We start from the raw sequence: 16,260 nt of genomic DNA, 5'->3' as shown, positions 1-16,260 counted from the left end.
AGTAGTTTACTTATTTTTTTGTTATGTCTAGAAGCTTTAATTTTGATGTAACTAAATACACTGATCTCATGAATTTTTGATTTTCTTAATGTGCTTTTTCTCCTTCACAGAGTGTGATAAAATCTTAACCTCAGATTTCAAGACGGTCTCCCCCTTACATCCCTTGGCATGTGTTCGAAGGAAGCAAGCTCACTCAATAACATTGTTAATTTGGAGGGCTAGTATATATATCAGCCAAGAACCAACTGTGCTGCCAAAATAATCATCTAATAAAATTCCTCCTGAAAGACAAATAGAGCAAAGTTCTTTTTTTTTTAAGTCTATATTTAAAACAATGTCAGAGAGCGCCTGGTTTCTGGGGAGCAGGAACCTCCACAAAAGGAAGGATTGTGGACGGGAGGACAAACACCTGCTAATGTCTCTAGGCCCATTAACACAGTCCCACCCAGCTCCTGCTGTTAGTCTGTCCATAACACAAGTCATGGTTGACTGAGCACTCCCCGAGTGTTACACACTTTGCAAACATTATGTCATTTAACGCTGTGGACAGCCCTTCCAGGCAAGTGCTATTATCTTCATTTTATAACAGCGGCACGGGTAGGATTCCAGCTCAGCGCTGTCTGCCTCTCAGGCTCGTTCTTCTAACCCCTGTGCTGTCTGCCATCCAGCGTTGCCCCTGCCTGCGGTCCTGTATCTGGCTCTCAGCCCTCCCCTGGCTCGTGCAGGTCACCACGAGGCTCAGCTCTGAGCTCTCTTGTCCAGAATTAAACCACCTTGGACTTCTGACTTTTTAAATTCTTTCCTCACTCTCTGGCTCTGCCATTCCAGGGGGCACAAGAAACAATCAGAACTCTTTTTTTTTTCATTGTTTGATGTTTTATTGTTTGTGTTATTACAGATGTCCCGTTTTTCCTCTGTGCCCCCGACCCCTGTGCTCACAGCAGTGGTATCTACAGCAGCCAAGATTTGGAAGCAGCCTAAGTGCTCGTGGGTAAGTGAGTGGATCACAAGACCACGATGCATTCACACAGTGGAATACTACGCAGCAGACAAAAGAGAAGGGATTTCCACCTTTTGCGACAGCATGGATGGAGCTGGAGACTATTATGCTTGGTGAAATAAGCCAGGTGGTGAAAGACAAATTTACAATCAGAACTCTTGAGAGCTCAGAATTGTTTTTGGTTGAGAAGTTTAACATAATTAAAATTACACAAAATAGTACTCTGTGAATTAAAAGTATTTTAATATGTTCAATGTTATTTTGAGTGGTATATATATGTATGATAAGCACCTCCTAACTCTTTGGAAAGGAATCTAGTAGTTTCCTTAGATTTTTATATTTTAGAGTTATTAATAACCCTAGGGATCAACTTCACCTCTACTTCCAGCTCTCTATTTTAGAGGTGAGTGTCATACAGTAAAAAGAAATAAGTAAGTCAATGAACAAATAAACAAACAATCTAGTAGCAGAGCTGGGATCAGGCCATGAAGTTTCTTCCTGTCTCTTCCTGCTAATCTGACTGCTGTTCCTGCTGCTTTCTCCATTCAGACGGGAAAAGGGAGAGAACCAAGATTTATGGGGCAACTTATACATCAGACACCTCACTCAGTACTTTACATAAATCATCCCCTACAATTCTCTCAATACCATTAGTATTATCTCCACAGTGCAGATGAGGAATGCAAGGTAGAGGATTGAATCACTTGCCCACAATCCATAAGCCACAGAGCCAGGATTTGCATCCATGTCTGTGTAAGTGCACATCGGGGTCCCGGGAACCGTGACTGGGAAAACCACACAGAGACTTTTGGGTCTGCAGCTCAGCCACGTTCGAACATGACTCCTTTCCTACAACATTCCAGGGGCAAACTGTCTCGATGAAACCCCGAGTGCCCACGGCCAGCAGCCGAAGTAGAAGCCCAGGTGCTGAACAGGAGAAGCCAGAATCCTCAAGAAGGCAGCGATTGCTGTGATGCGGCTCAGAAGGGTCTGCATTAAACGGCGGAAGTGGAGGAACGGTGGGGCTTCCTGTCTGTCTCCTCACAGACCGTGGGGAGGGGCCGAAGACTCATGTGAAGAAGTACATTCCTCAGACTCTTGGAGAAATGAGCCACTGTTCTATGTCAGATTGCACAGAATTAATGACATGATAGAGTCCCTTCTAGACCTAGAGATTTCCAAATAGAAAATGGGTCCAACATGCAATGGTGATGGTTAATAAACATAATAAATACGACAATTTTAGTGGGCAACTATTGTTTCCTACTCAGCAGCCTGCTTTCTTATGAGGACATCCCCACTCCTACTGGTTCTTGTGTGGTCCCTTCCCATTTCATTCACATGCCTTCAGCTCCTGCACGGGAGCTCATCCAATGGATACATTTGCTTAATCCAGGGATTGGGTCAATGAGTCCCTTCCATAGGATTTTTGTACACTTGGAAAGGAGGGAGTCCTGCTGCTACTAACTCTAACTTTGGGAAATATATGAAAAGTTAGGAAGCTGTCATTAGCCAGTTATAGCACATGGTGTACCAACAAAATGGACCAGGGACGAGGGTGGAGGGCACCTAGTTTAAAGAGAGAGATTAAAAATTAATAAACCAGATTCAGAAGAGAAACAAAGATAACTGACCCCAGCTCTTAGTAACATTCAGGCTCTGATTTCTCCTAAGGTGCAGGCCCATTCTATCTCATGCAGTCCTAAGACCATTTGCAACAAATTGTTCTTTTGTTCAAGCCTGTTTGAATTGGATTTCTGCCACCTAAAACCTAAGGGAGTTTCCTGACACTATAAGAAACCGACGGTGAGGATCACTACAAATGTAGCTCCCACCAATTATGCAATCAGCATTTACATTACAGTATCTCACGCTCAGCCTCTGCATTTCTATGATCGTTCCTCTGTTCTTTGGACACCATGGGTGTCGTGCTGAGATAGAAAAGATTGAATTCAATGAAAGATTTCACTCTAAGACATGTTGACACAACTAGGAAATAATAAGATGATTCTAATTCTACTTGAAGGAAGATTTCATTCTTTTTGAGGAGCAGAACACAAAATAAGTCTTGGCTTCAACTTTTCATGAACTCCAACACATTCCAGCCTTCTATCTTGCTATTATCCTTCTTGTTCAAGTCACTAACTCGTCAAATACTCCCCGGCCCACCTGGCTGCCCTCCCTGGGTGGTACTCCCTTCTCCTAACATCTGCACAGCTCACTCCCTCATTTTCATGTAGTCTTTGCTCAAACATCAATTGCTAACCCCTGATGATAAATGAGGTAACACGACTGAAGTGTTAGGAGAATGTTTGACACTCATAAGCACTCAGCATTCCCCAGGCTGCCATGACTGGTTGGCATTGGTGGTGAAGGAGGGCAGGTGAACAATGAGGTTGTGACAAAATGATAATAATAGCAACAAAAGGATAAATCAATTTCTAGTCCTTAGCAGCTAAACTCCTGAGCCTCAGCCATCCTCCCCAAACTCACATGAATGCATTAGGATCTCAAGCTCACCTTTCATTTCCCATTTATTGCACATGGTGGACCAGCGTGTGGAGCAGAGATGAGGGTGGAGGGCAGCCCACCCAACTGCCACATGCATACATCACCCTGCCCCTCTGTGGCCCCCAGTTTGGGATGAGTGACTAACAGGTTTCTCTACCCTGCACTGTTGGCAGACGCTTCCCAGCTGGGTCCCCAGAAGCCTCTGCATGAGGTCAAGTCAGAGGAAATCCCTCTGTCGATTGGGAATCCTGGATGCAAGGCTGCGTGGTGGGCTCGTGCTCTCTACAACCTGGGCTCACTGATTTTCATTTTCCGACACTTTGGAAGTCACATCAAATCTAGTTTGTTTAGGAAGTTCCCAAACCCCTTGAGGACCAAGCTGTCTGACCACCAGTCTGCCAGGAGGGCAAAAGGATGAGAGTTGTCTGGGATGGAGGAAAACATGTGATGTTCCGCGGACAGGGCCCCACAGTTTCTTTTCCTTTTCCACCACTGTCTGAGCGCATGAGCAGTGGGACAGATTCCTCATCACAATGAGATTTTGACTGATGAGGTCCGCTGCTGGGGATACTAAGGGACCACCGTGCTTTGTCAAATTTTAAGGAAAAGAGGAGACATATTAACATGTGTCATGCATCTGGCCAAGCATTGGGCTAGAAGCTCTATTTACCATTTAATTCTTACCTGAACACAATGATGTAGACGACACTATTCCTGTTTCCTGTAGTGTGCCTGATTCTCGGAGAGACTTGCCCAAGACAGCACAGCTGGTAAGTGGCAGAGCTGGAAGTCACCACATCTTGGTCTCCCATGTACTGAACTCACTGCATCATGCTACCTACCTTCCACATGGGTTACAGTCCTTCAAGCCCTGAACCATGGCCTCAGCTCTCCAGACAGCACAGGACAGAAAAAGGATGCATAAGCACCCAATTTAAGAACCTGTCTGGTGCATGACAAATGAAGAAACTTAGAAATGGAGGAGGGAAGTGACTTAGCTATAGTCACTTGGCCAGCTAGTATCTGAGACGGAGTCAGTCATGTGATTTTCCCCTAATCACCACAGTTGGTGGACTGGGGGCAGCGCGTGGAAAGGGTGTTGGCTATTTTCTCTGAGCAACCCCCAACACTGACTTCACAGGCACCCCTGCGCCCAGTATGACAAATTATGGCCCTGTGAGCATCTGACACCCTCTTCTGATTTGCTGATTGCTTCATGCAGCTTTGGAGGCCGGAGGAGGCATCCAGCTTGGCTAATGTCTAAGGGAACTACAGAGCACATGCCTTTGAAATTAGGAAGCGTTTCTTTGCTCTTGAAATGACCCTAATTATACCTATCATGAGATTTCCACTTGAATAGATTTAACAAGAAAACTAAAGGATGAGTGGACCTTTGGAACTCCAAACGGGAGTGGTTCAGTGATGACATTCCTCCGAGGCTCCTCTCTCTGGAGTCCAACCCAGCTCAAGTGCTCTGGGCAGCCCAGAGCAGGCAGAGCAGCAGGGGCGTCTGAGACAGGCCTCACTGAGCAAGGTGGCTTCTTTGTCACAGACATCTCTTGCTCCTCCCACCCTCAGAAGGCAGGAATCCCTGAGGCTCAATCCCACAAATGCGAAGTCTTGGGTACCAAAGGCAAACTAGAGAAGACCTAATACAAACCCCAGTGCTGCTCCAGCTCTACACATCCCTGACAAGACCCTTCAGCCTCCACTTGAATCTCGCCAGTGACAGTGAACTTGCTTTTGAACCCTGTCCCCGCTGAGTAGGCAGCAATGGGCATAGCAATGAGTGTCAAGAGCTGAGTTAATATGGAATTTCTGGGCCTGTTTATCTGTTTGTGAAACGGGAGTACGAACACCATCAGAGCAGGTAGTACGTAATTCAGTGATAGAATACCTACACCGAGCCTGACCCCGTGCCTGATATTAGACACAGGTTCAATCAGTCCCTGTCCTTCTCTCTCTCTTCTCTTCCAATGCAGTCTTTCTACAATATCACACAGTCTGGAATAATTTCAACGATTAGACTAGAGCCTCTTTGGAGGTTACTTCTAAGTATATACACATGGCCTTGATTTTCTCCTGTCTTCCCCAATAGCTCCACATATTTAATTAGCTCACCACCTGAAGGTCCATCCAGCACCTCCAGTGAACTTGACTTTTTAGTTATCAGGCTCAGTACAGGTAAGCACACCCTCCCTGTATCATAAGATCTTCTTCTGGACTTTACTTCTCTTCCCCCAGGTTTAGCGGTTATTAGGTTCGTCGTAGATGGAGGTTGGTACATGTTTGTTGACAGAGGGGATGAATGTCACGTGTATATTCAGTGCTAGAATTCAACAGCTCTGTCCTGAGCACCATAATATTTCTGTGACAGGCACCGTATTAAGCACCTGGGAATCAGCGGGTCTCATGAGACACAGGATTTGCAACCTATGAAGGGGGGAATGTAATTGCTTAAATTGTTCATGTATGCATACAATTGTTAACTGGCACATGGAGAATGCCATAAGTTCATCGAATCCCCTTTTAATTCCTTCTTTTTTGGCCAGTGAAATACTAGACTTTCTAGCCCCTTGCTTCTAGGCAAGGCCATGCGGCTCTTTGTTGCCCACAAAATGTGAGCGGAAGGGATACGTATTTCTCCCAGGCTAAGTCAGTGTAAAATAATGTCTTCCTCTGCCGTAGTGAACTGACAATTCAAACGTGGAGATAGTGGAATCTCCATTAGCCTGGGTCCTTGAATGGTGCTGTATAGTCCCACTCCATCAATCCGCATGGAATATGAATGTATACAAGAAATAAACATGCATTTGTTTATACCACTGATTTTTCAAGGTTTATGGGTAACTTCAGCATTAATCTAGCTTACACTGACCTACATTGCACTCATTAAGCAACTATAAAAGGGTAGGATTGAAGGTGAGTGAAAGAAAACATACATTATTGAAGGATAGATACATGCTTTGGAAAACTTCCCTTTTAAAAGGTCACTGTTTATCTCAATTTTCCTAACCAAATTGTTATTTTATAACTCAGGTTGGTGGTTAAAAGGCCAGGCCCCACGGCAAGGGTCTAGCAGCCAGATCCGCTAATAAATGGCCAATTAAAACCATGGGACATTTATCTCCTGAGAAACACAGAGTGAAATAGTTTCTTACTAGTGTAGGTTTATAGTCCCTTTTAACTTCTTAGGCTAAAAATCTGTCCCCTTTGACTTCTGCCACATGTCATGAACCATTTCATCCTCTTTTCCCGACGCCTCACATAACTATTTGCTCCAGCTTGTATTTATTTCTAAGCATGTCTTTGGAGCTGAAATTCAAGACATTAAAACATCTTCAAGGTACAACAGGACACAGAAGGAGTAAACCCATGTACTAAACTCCTACACAGGCACTTTGCCTCTGTCGTTTTATTTAATCCTTCCTCCTTCCACCAGGGGAAATGGCATAGACCCTGCTACAGTAAGCTAAGACTAAGTGCAGTGAAGTGAATGACCCAAATGACACTGGTCACAAATGGCTGAGCCAATATTCCAGTCAGTAAATGTCTGGTCCCAGAGCCTGCAACCCAGGGAGTGAGATTCCAGTTCTCGTTTCTGACTTCATCCCAACCCAGCTATGTCCAGTGGTAAGAATCCACTCATGCAACCATGGAGCAAGTGTTGAGTGAGTGCTAGAAACTTTACAAAGTATTTTAGAGTGTACGATCACCTCCACTTCCTTTTCCTTTTATTTTACCTCCACAACTTTCCCTTGGATGCGATTAGCATGCAGGTTATAATTTGAGGAGGCCAAAGTCCTAGACCTGTAACTCACTAACTGTGAGTGTGAGGCACACTTCAGCACCGGCTTTGAACTTCAGTTTTTCCTTTCCATGCAGTTGGGGGCCATAGATTGTATAGGATCGTTAGCAGGGTAAAATGAGATAACTGATGCAAATCGTATCGGATTGGTGGTTGAGCCTGGGACGTTGCTCAGGCGCCACCAGTGTTGACCTGTGTTATTAATGCTACCCCGTCTTATTGAATGGGGGCCATGAAGACTCAAGGGTAGATGCCGCTAAAGGAGAGGAAACAGGTTTCCTCTGCGGTGATTTTCCCACGTTACACAGAAGTCGGTGGCAGAGCTGTGGTTCAGATGGGTCTTCACCCCGCTTGTCCACTGTTCAGCTTGCCTGACCTCAACTTCATGGGCCAGGTTTCCTCCATGAGCAGGCTGGGCAATCTGTCACCTGTACAGCTATCTTGTAAGACAGAGAGAATAAAATGTAAGATTATGGCAAATACAATAAGATAGTCCAGATTTACCAAACGCTGGCGGTACTATTTAATCCTAAATTACAGAGGAAAGCGACGGGACAACATAGCTATCTTGCGGTGTCAGAGGAGGCCGAATATCAGCTCTGTCCTTTAGAGTTCATGTGAGTTGGGACAATTTACTTAAATTCTCCACTAATCAGTTACTTTATCTGGAAAAGGAAGATGTCCAGCCAGTGTTGTTTAAATGAGCCTCATAGAATCCTCTGCAAGAACCAAACGATAGAACACAAGCCAGTGCAGCTAGACATAGAGAGATCTGATAGGCTGGTGATTCTTATTTTTAGTCTGATGATCTATGCAAGGTACTTAGTTTGGTGCACATTCCAACCCAAACAAGACGCCAGCCCTTACTCTGGGTAAAGGGCCCGTATTACCAAGTGGGGGCGGAGACTCAGGCCCCAGCAGAATGAAGTTTAGTGACATGCAGCGCACTTTCCACGGTTAGTTGTGACTTAGTAAATAATTAGTTACGGGATTAGAAAATCGTCACTGCCACAAGTTGCTGTACACGTATGTGTACATGGACATACAGCCTATGTTTGAGTCTTGTGAAAAACAAGGTTGGAGAAGGAAATTAGACTCTACACGTGGGAAAATGTATGTGCTCGACGGCTTCTCTACTTTCTTCAGTAAACTAAAGGAATGAACACTTTTGAGAATGAGGTAACAAAATTAGAGCTTCGCTTGAAATCTGGGAGCTGTACAGAAGGTAGTTGGGCTAAGGGAGGGACTGGACAAATTAAGATACTAATTAAAGTGAATGTGGTTTAAATATGGAAGGTATCATGCTTCAAACCAGAGAACTACAGACCTTAGGAAGGCTTAGTTCTGCCAGGTGCTTGGGGCGCCCTCTTCCTTTGCCAAAGCCTCAGTAACCAACACTGCGTCAAGTGAAAAAAACTGGAAACACACAGATTTTGTTCCAAAAACACCTGATATTGTAGAAAGGAGGAGGAAAGCCCTGTGAGAAATCGTTTCTAAGGTATTAATGCATTCTAATCATTGGGAGAAATGCTAAAATTCCAATGTTAGGGGTGTGGTCATCTCCTCCTCCAAGCAAAAGCTTTGGCTTCTGAAAATCATTGTTGAAACAGTTTTATTCTCTTATTAAAAATTCATTGAGTGTAGAAAATAAATGAAAATAGAAAACAATGTCTTAGTGGAACTTTCAATTGCCATTTAAAAGGACTGTCTGAAGATTACATGAAGTAATTGAGGTAAACCAATTTGCATCTATATAATAAGCACCAGATAATTATTAACACTATTAATTATATTTTTTGTTATTGTCTTCTGTAATCCAAATGCTTCATTCTGAATACGTGGCCCCTCAGGGGCATTTTCTCTCTAAATCTGTAGCTCTGGAGACTGGTGCATGTGTTTCTCCTTCCCATAGCCAGAGCTTCTACCTGTTTGAAACATTCCCCAATCATTCAATGACATGCTGCATCTGACCTCAAGTACCTGCCACTGAGGTGCATTAGGGTTATTAATATTGAGTCATTTCATACTCTGTCACCTGGGCTACATTTTCATGCAATATGTTCTCATTTAATCATCTCCACATGATTTTCGCAATGCCTGAACAATTTTGACCCTTCGATTATGCCTTATGATGGGAAACAAATCTAGATTTTCCTATTATGAGTTGAGTGATTTTTGTGTTCTTCTGGGCAGGTCATGAAGTTCGTACGTGTGATGTGAATTCTGTGCTAACCACATATCTATATCCCCAGTGCCTACTAGAAAACTTCACATAAAGCCAGTGGTGTCCTGGAACCAGCTCAGGGATTTTGCAAGTCAGCTGTTTACGAGCAATTAGCTTGGAATTGGGCATGGAATTGGAATTGGGGGTAGTTTCACCTGAGAAATTAGTACACTACACATTTGGGCTTCCACTCTCAAAATAAAAAACCTGGTTCTTAAATATTTGCAAGCAAACCACTGGCAATAACTCAATAATTCACTGGTGAATGAATGACTATCCTGTTAAGTAACCAATTCCCCTCTTTTGAGCATATCACCCAATTTTTTTCTTTATTTTTATTGTTGACACTAATACAGATGCCCCCCACTTTCTGCAGAGCAGAAAAGCAACCCCCAGAGATAAACACCAATATTAGTTCCAGTGATGAGAACCTGACGCACAGGGTCTCCAGGTCATTAAGCTAGTCCCAAGGTCATAAGACCAGTCAGTGTTTGGACACAGCAGTCTGAGCTCTGAGCCCTGAGCCCACGCTGACCCCATGAGAGTGGGAGGTAGTACAAAGGGCATGTGTGTTGGATGGTCACACCCGGCTCTGCCATTTTGCAGCTGGGCCAACTTCAGCAAGTGTATTAACCTCTCTGAGCTTCAAGGCTTCTTTTCTACAGAATAGTCATGGGCTGGTGATGAAATTATATGAGGATACTCGTGGTGAGAGTGGACAGAGTAGGTTTTCAACACACAGTGTGTGCTTCCCTTTTCCTTCGGCCTCTTTTGTGACAGGTGTGGGCAGCAGCAGGGGTCTTTGTTCTGCACGTGAAGATCCTCAGACCTTGTACCAGAGCATGTAGAGCTGAGAGTATCCAGACCTGCTCGCCTTTACTATTCTGGGCCTGTCGGCTTTGCCACTGAATGAAGATAATAGTGCTTGCCTTACACGGGTTTTATGAAGATCAAATGAGATCATTTGGAGGAGAGAGCTCTACAAAAGTAACATAAGGGCATGTCAGGTATTATAATTAATTCCACTCTGTCTCATTCTGTGGAATAAAGGCAGAAAAAAATCCCAAAGCCTGAGCATTGTTAGGAGACAGACTTGTGTTTTCAATGGTTCTTCTGGAAATTCTAAAAGTAGTTTCAGTCTAAATGAGTAGTGAAACAGTTTCAATTTCCCTTTAAATTCAGATACCATAACCTTGTGATTTAGGCTCCCAGAAAATACTGCTGCAGCTGTTTGCCTCTTCTCAGCTTTAATCAAGCACTTAGTACCCAGCAGGAAGAAGACAAAGTCCTCAGTCACAGTTAAGCCTTTCAGCAAGACAGGCAAGCTCGCCCATAGAGGACCCACTAGGATCTGAAAGTCTGAATTCATTAGCACAGTTTCCAAGCCCTTCCATGGTCTGAAACCTATTTCATCTCCATCTCTCTGCCCTTCTCCTCCAGATTCCACTCCTTGCTCTATTTCTCACTCAATTGATACATTACCTTCTGTACCTCTGCGCTTTCGTCACGTTTCCCTTCGTCCAGAACACCTTTCCCTCTCCTAGCCTCCCACCACCACCTATTGACTTTCCTGTTTGTACTTAAATCTCAGCATCCTCTAGACAGAACTCAGACACCCCTTCTTCTATAAAGTCTTTCTTCTCTGTCTTACTCTCAGTCCGAATTTGTCTTCTTCCCCTAATGGTTTCCTTGGAGTCATTTACGCATCCACGTGTCCAACCTTCCTTTCGAGTATCTGTCTATCCATCCTTCCCCTCATCCCTTCCTCCTGCCCTCCTACTTCTATCCCTTCATCCAGCCCACCCTCCTTCCATGCCTCCAGCCCACCCTCTTCTCTTCCTGCCTCCTTTCCTCCCTCTCTTCATCCATCTATTCATCTGTCATCTAATATCTGAGTGTCTCCTGTCTAGGAGACCGGCACTGTCTAGGCACTGTCTAGGCACTGTCCAAAACCTCAAAGTCCTAATAAAAGGGGGGGGGGGAGGTGAAAACAAGCAAAAAAAAAAAACAAAGAAAAATCACTCTGGATGGGTCTCAAACATCCCTTTACTGAATGTTGAAAAAATTGAAAAATTGTGGTTGCAGTGAGTAAAGGAGATAATGGTGTCCGCTGAGAATGGAAAAATTTTTTTTTTTCCTCATGGCTACATCAAAGAAGACTTCAGATAGAGGGTAAGATCCACACTTCCCCTCTGTGAAGAGTGGGCAGGAAATGGCCATATGCAGCCCATGAATTGCAGTCATTTTCATACTGTCACATGCTTCCCTAGCTCTGCTTTCCCACAGTCATTGAGGGTGTAACTTATATGCTGTTACTCATGCCTAGTCCCTCGAGGAGTGCCAGGCACATTGGAATGAATGAATGAACGAATACATGGTGATAGTATAGGAAGAAGAAAATATTTTCTCCTCTTTCCTTTTCTTCATTTTTTTTTAAATGTAAAGGAATGCTGGGGACGCTGATCTGATGCTATATCATGAAGCAATACTAATGCTTGCTAAGCACATAGTATACATTCCAGACACTTGCGAATATATTTCCTGCAGTGCTACAATCAACCTACAGTGCAAAACAATCTTGCTTTGTAGGGACTGTCATCCTCTTTAAGGCTGAAAAAACGCAGCACGAAAAGAGATAAAGTCATTTGTCCCAGGTCAAACAGTTGTGACTTGGCTGTGATGCAGCTCTAGCTCTGGTTCCAGGGCCCAGGCTCTGAGCTGCTGTGTGACACCACTGTCCCCGCTGATCCTCCTTCCTCAGGTGCTCCAGAGCCCAGGGCACCAGGGCAGGGAAAGGGGCGTTCCACCATCATGTCAAAGCAAACCCACACTATGCACCTCTACCCAAAACTTCAGTTCAACCTCAGGGGACACTCTGACAGATCACTTGAATTGTTCTACTCAGTAAGTAAAATTTCTTCTCTGGGATTTTGACCCCTAGCATTAATGAGTGACACATTCTCTATGGCACTTTGATTTAGCATTGTCTTTGATACCAGGTACCCCAAGGTTCAAATACCAGCTCCGTCACGCCCAAAAGATCCCAGACAAAAAATACAAACAAAAAACTATTCCATTTAGTTCAGTTTACATTTCATTGTCTATAATAACAGTACAACAACACGTAATGAGTCACAATGAAAGGAGATAACGTATGCCACATATTTAGCATAGTACCTATCATACGGTAAGTGCTTACAAACCTAGCTTTCAAGGCTACATAACCTGGCCTTCTGTTATTCTGTAATTCTGTTATGGCTCCACTCACCTACTCCACTCTCCTCTGTTCAGTCTCCTCCCGGCACACCACCTTATTGTTACTTAATGCGCCAGGTAATCGTCTTCCTTTGCACTAACCTTTCTTTGCCCCCAAATGTCCTTTCCCTACGTGTGCACACAGTGTGCTTTTCTTCTCTTCAAATCTTGGTCTAAACATTATCACTCGGTGAGCGCTACCACATCCACCCTATTTAAAATTGCAGCATCCTCAGCGTTCTCCCTTCCCCATATCCGATTGAATGTTTGGCCATCATACTGATACCCTCTAGCATATTATATAATTCACTGCCTCACTCTGAGAGAATATCAAATCCAGGAAGGCAGGAAGTTCTGTGTCTTTTATCCTCTGCCGTATCCCCAGCAGTGCACAGCCCTTGGTAAGAGTTTAATATTCGCTGGATGAATGAAAGAATAAGCAGATCTCTCTAAATCTTTCCCTGCAGTCACTGTTCAAGACAAAGAACCACAGTTTTTTCAGTTTTCTCTATCAGTTTCTGTTTCATAACCGATTCATTCTGAGGGTAATTTTTTTTTTTACTGCACACAATTTCACTGTTACATTTCCACCTTTATGACCAAAAAGCTGAAGAGAAATGAACATGATGGAAATAGACAAAAGTAATATACATACTTTTTAGAGGTGCAATTTCCACTTGAATCATTTATATCCCTTTTTAATCAGAAACTGATGATGCACAAAAGCAATCAACAGATTTGAAAGAACTCAGGGGGGTGGCAAAAATCAGTGTGCTGATAATCACCCATGCTTTTCTTTTATGTCAGTTACTTTCATTGCTGAGACCCCCAACCTTTCATGAAATGCTCACTTACTTAGCTTTCTCTTTCCTTCACTTGCACGATGCCATTCTCTCAGGCACTCATTTTCCCTGTCTTCCTCTGCAGAACTGGGTGATGTTTTTCCTCTTTGCAAATCATCCAACGTAAGGATGATTTTTATTTGAATACTTAAGGATAAATATTTCTCGCCCCTCAATCTTTTTTTTTTCATTTTACTGTTAAATGTTGATGATAGTTCTGGAGTGTCTGAGTAAAGAACTTAGCAAATTCTATCTCCAAAACCTGGCAGTAAAACTGGACAAAAGTGACCAAAATAACTATTTTGGGACTTTGGAAATTGACCAGTGGCACACCTCAAACCAAGAAGTATTTCTTTTTTAAAAAGCTACCATAAAAAAAAAACCACCCAACCGCCCTGGCTGGGGCAGCTCAGTTGGTTGGGCATTGTCCTGTAAATTGAAAGGTCGATCTTTCAATTCCAGGTCAGGGCACATGCCAAATGGTGGATTTGGGCCCCTCACCCCCTTTTCGGGGCACATACAAGAGGCAACCAATTGATATTTCTTTCTTACACCAGTGTTTCTCTCTCTCCTTTCCCCTCTCCCTAAAAATTAATTAGCATGTCCTCAAATGAGGATTTTTAAAAATCCACCAAACTAGGTAGAAACAGAGATCTAGATCCTGGCCTTCTGGCCTACAAGATCTTCTTTCTCTGACTCCACTTAAAAAAAGACATGATTTAACCATTCGGAGAAACACAGCAGGTGCAGTCAAAGGTAAAGTCTGATGTTTACTATTTTCTCGCTCTGCACAACCGGGATATGCATTGTACAAATGCCTTTCAAAAAAGAAGAGGAAGTAGGGACACTTCCTCTTCTCCTCCCAAGGTAATAAAAAGGAAATAAAAGAGTCTTTTATAAATGTCACAATGCTGCCTTTTATCAAGGCCATCAGCTTCACAATACACCACCTTATTTATTGTTTCTTTTATCTGGCCTGAGATAGAATCCTGTTGGCATATTTTCTAATGGGATAGGAGTGTGTGTATTTGTGTCTTTACATATAAATCAGGGCGATTGTTGCCATTGCTTTATTTCCAAGGTGTTTCTTGTAGTCAGTTTTAAAAATGGGAAATTCATTTTTTACTCTCTACATAGTTTAAAACATGTCTCTCTGTTAAAGGCTTTGCTTTCTCAAATGTTAGGGCCAGTGTTTGCACAAAGTCTTGAAAGGGAAAGTGAATGAATATAGCTATGGAATTAAGATGCAATAAAAGATGTGGGTGATGGAGAACACGAGGCTGGCAATTTCTCAGATGGATAAAAGCAGAATCATTATTTCTCAAAGTAGCCATGCATCTATAGGCTAAGTCACACGGAATGGCACCCAACAAAGCCCTTACTTTTCATTTTTCAGATGAGGACAATCAAGTTCAGCTAAAGAAAAGGACATCCAAGTTCACCTACTGAGGACTTAGAAAAATTCATCAAGGTCAATATTCTTTCAGTAACAACCAATCATCACTTTTTCCTGCATACAAACTTGGGCAAGTAACTAAACCTCTCCAAACCTCAGTCTCTCATCTATAAAATGGGACAATAACACCTATCATTCAGAGCTGCTGCGTATGGTTATGAGTGCTCCCTCCCATAGGTTTTAGGTATATGTATGCGTGTCTATCTCTGTATCTACATACACATATATATCACGCAATGCCTGCCGTAGAGTGGGTGTCCAGAAAAGTCTACATGGACCAATGCTTTACTCTCAACAGTCTCTTGCTGTTATGAATGTTTTGGTCGTTCTCTTTCTCCTGTTCATGCTTTCATCAGAAAAATATCTGCTGAGCAAATGCCCTGTGGCAGGTTCTGTGCATGCTATTTAGGCAGGAATGGAACTCAAAGACCGGAGGAGAGGTGATGTCAAACACCAGTACTCAAGTTATGTAACCGAAGGAAGAGGCAAATGATCTTGGGATGCAATAGTATTATTGGAGACTTTTAGTTTGCTTTTTAAAAACAATTAAGTTATACACAAAATATAAGTTTAAATAATAAAATTATACAAAGATTTCAACCAAAACATTGGAGAACTCACATATATAAAATCATACCTGTTGTCTTCCTCACTCTCGGTTTGTGCTGAGTGTCTGTGATCATGACCAACAGAGGTGCTCTCACTCAGTCATTCCCCTTCCGCTGTAGTAGGGTTTTCATCCGGGCACGTGGCACCCCAGAACTGAAACTCTATTTCCTAACCTGTCCTGCAGCTTTGTGAAGCCATGTGACGAGCTGATGGAAGGATTTATTTTTAAAAAATAAATTGGAACTTTTTACTCCCCTCCTTAAAAACCACTAATGGCTTCTAGGACACTGAGGATAAAATCCAAACTCCTCCTTGCATTGACTTGCCAAGCCGTGTGTGATCTGGTCTGTGGCCATCTCTATGACCTCATCTTGCACCGCTCGTCACGTCCATTCCAGCCTCTGACCACACTGTCTGTGCCTCTCTGTGCCAAGATCATCACAGGGCCTTTGACATGGCTGTTTCCTTTTCTTAGAATTCTCTTGCTCTTGACCTTCCTGTGTCTCAGAGAAGCTTTTCCTGAGACCCTGATATTCTCTGTTATCTCCCACCATT

General features: G+C 43.2%; 1 long non-coding RNA gene across 1 annotated transcript; it reads right to left on the bottom strand.

The window, feature by feature from the left end:
• Positions 1 to 7,378: 7,378 nt before the first annotated feature.
• LOC118988938 (uncharacterized) lies at positions 7,379 to 15,872 on the bottom strand. Its single transcript, XR_005066885.1, has 2 exons — positions 15,734 to 15,872; positions 7,379 to 7,759 (listed from the first exon to the last, which is right to left on the bottom strand). It is a non-coding gene; the product is annotated as an uncharacterized LOC118988938 (long non-coding RNA).
• Positions 15,873 to 16,260: the final 388 nt, after the last annotated feature.

The sequence above is a fragment of the Sturnira hondurensis genome, unplaced genomic scaffold, assembly GCF_014824575.4.
Source record: "Sturnira hondurensis isolate 20B ecotype Veracruz unplaced genomic scaffold, ASM1482457v3 Scaffold0006413, whole genome shotgun sequence".
Taxonomy (NCBI): Eukaryota; Metazoa; Chordata; class Mammalia; order Chiroptera; family Phyllostomidae; genus Sturnira; species Sturnira hondurensis.
The sequence above is the reverse complement of the archived record's forward strand: the minus strand, read 5'-3'. Positions and strand labels throughout refer to the sequence as shown.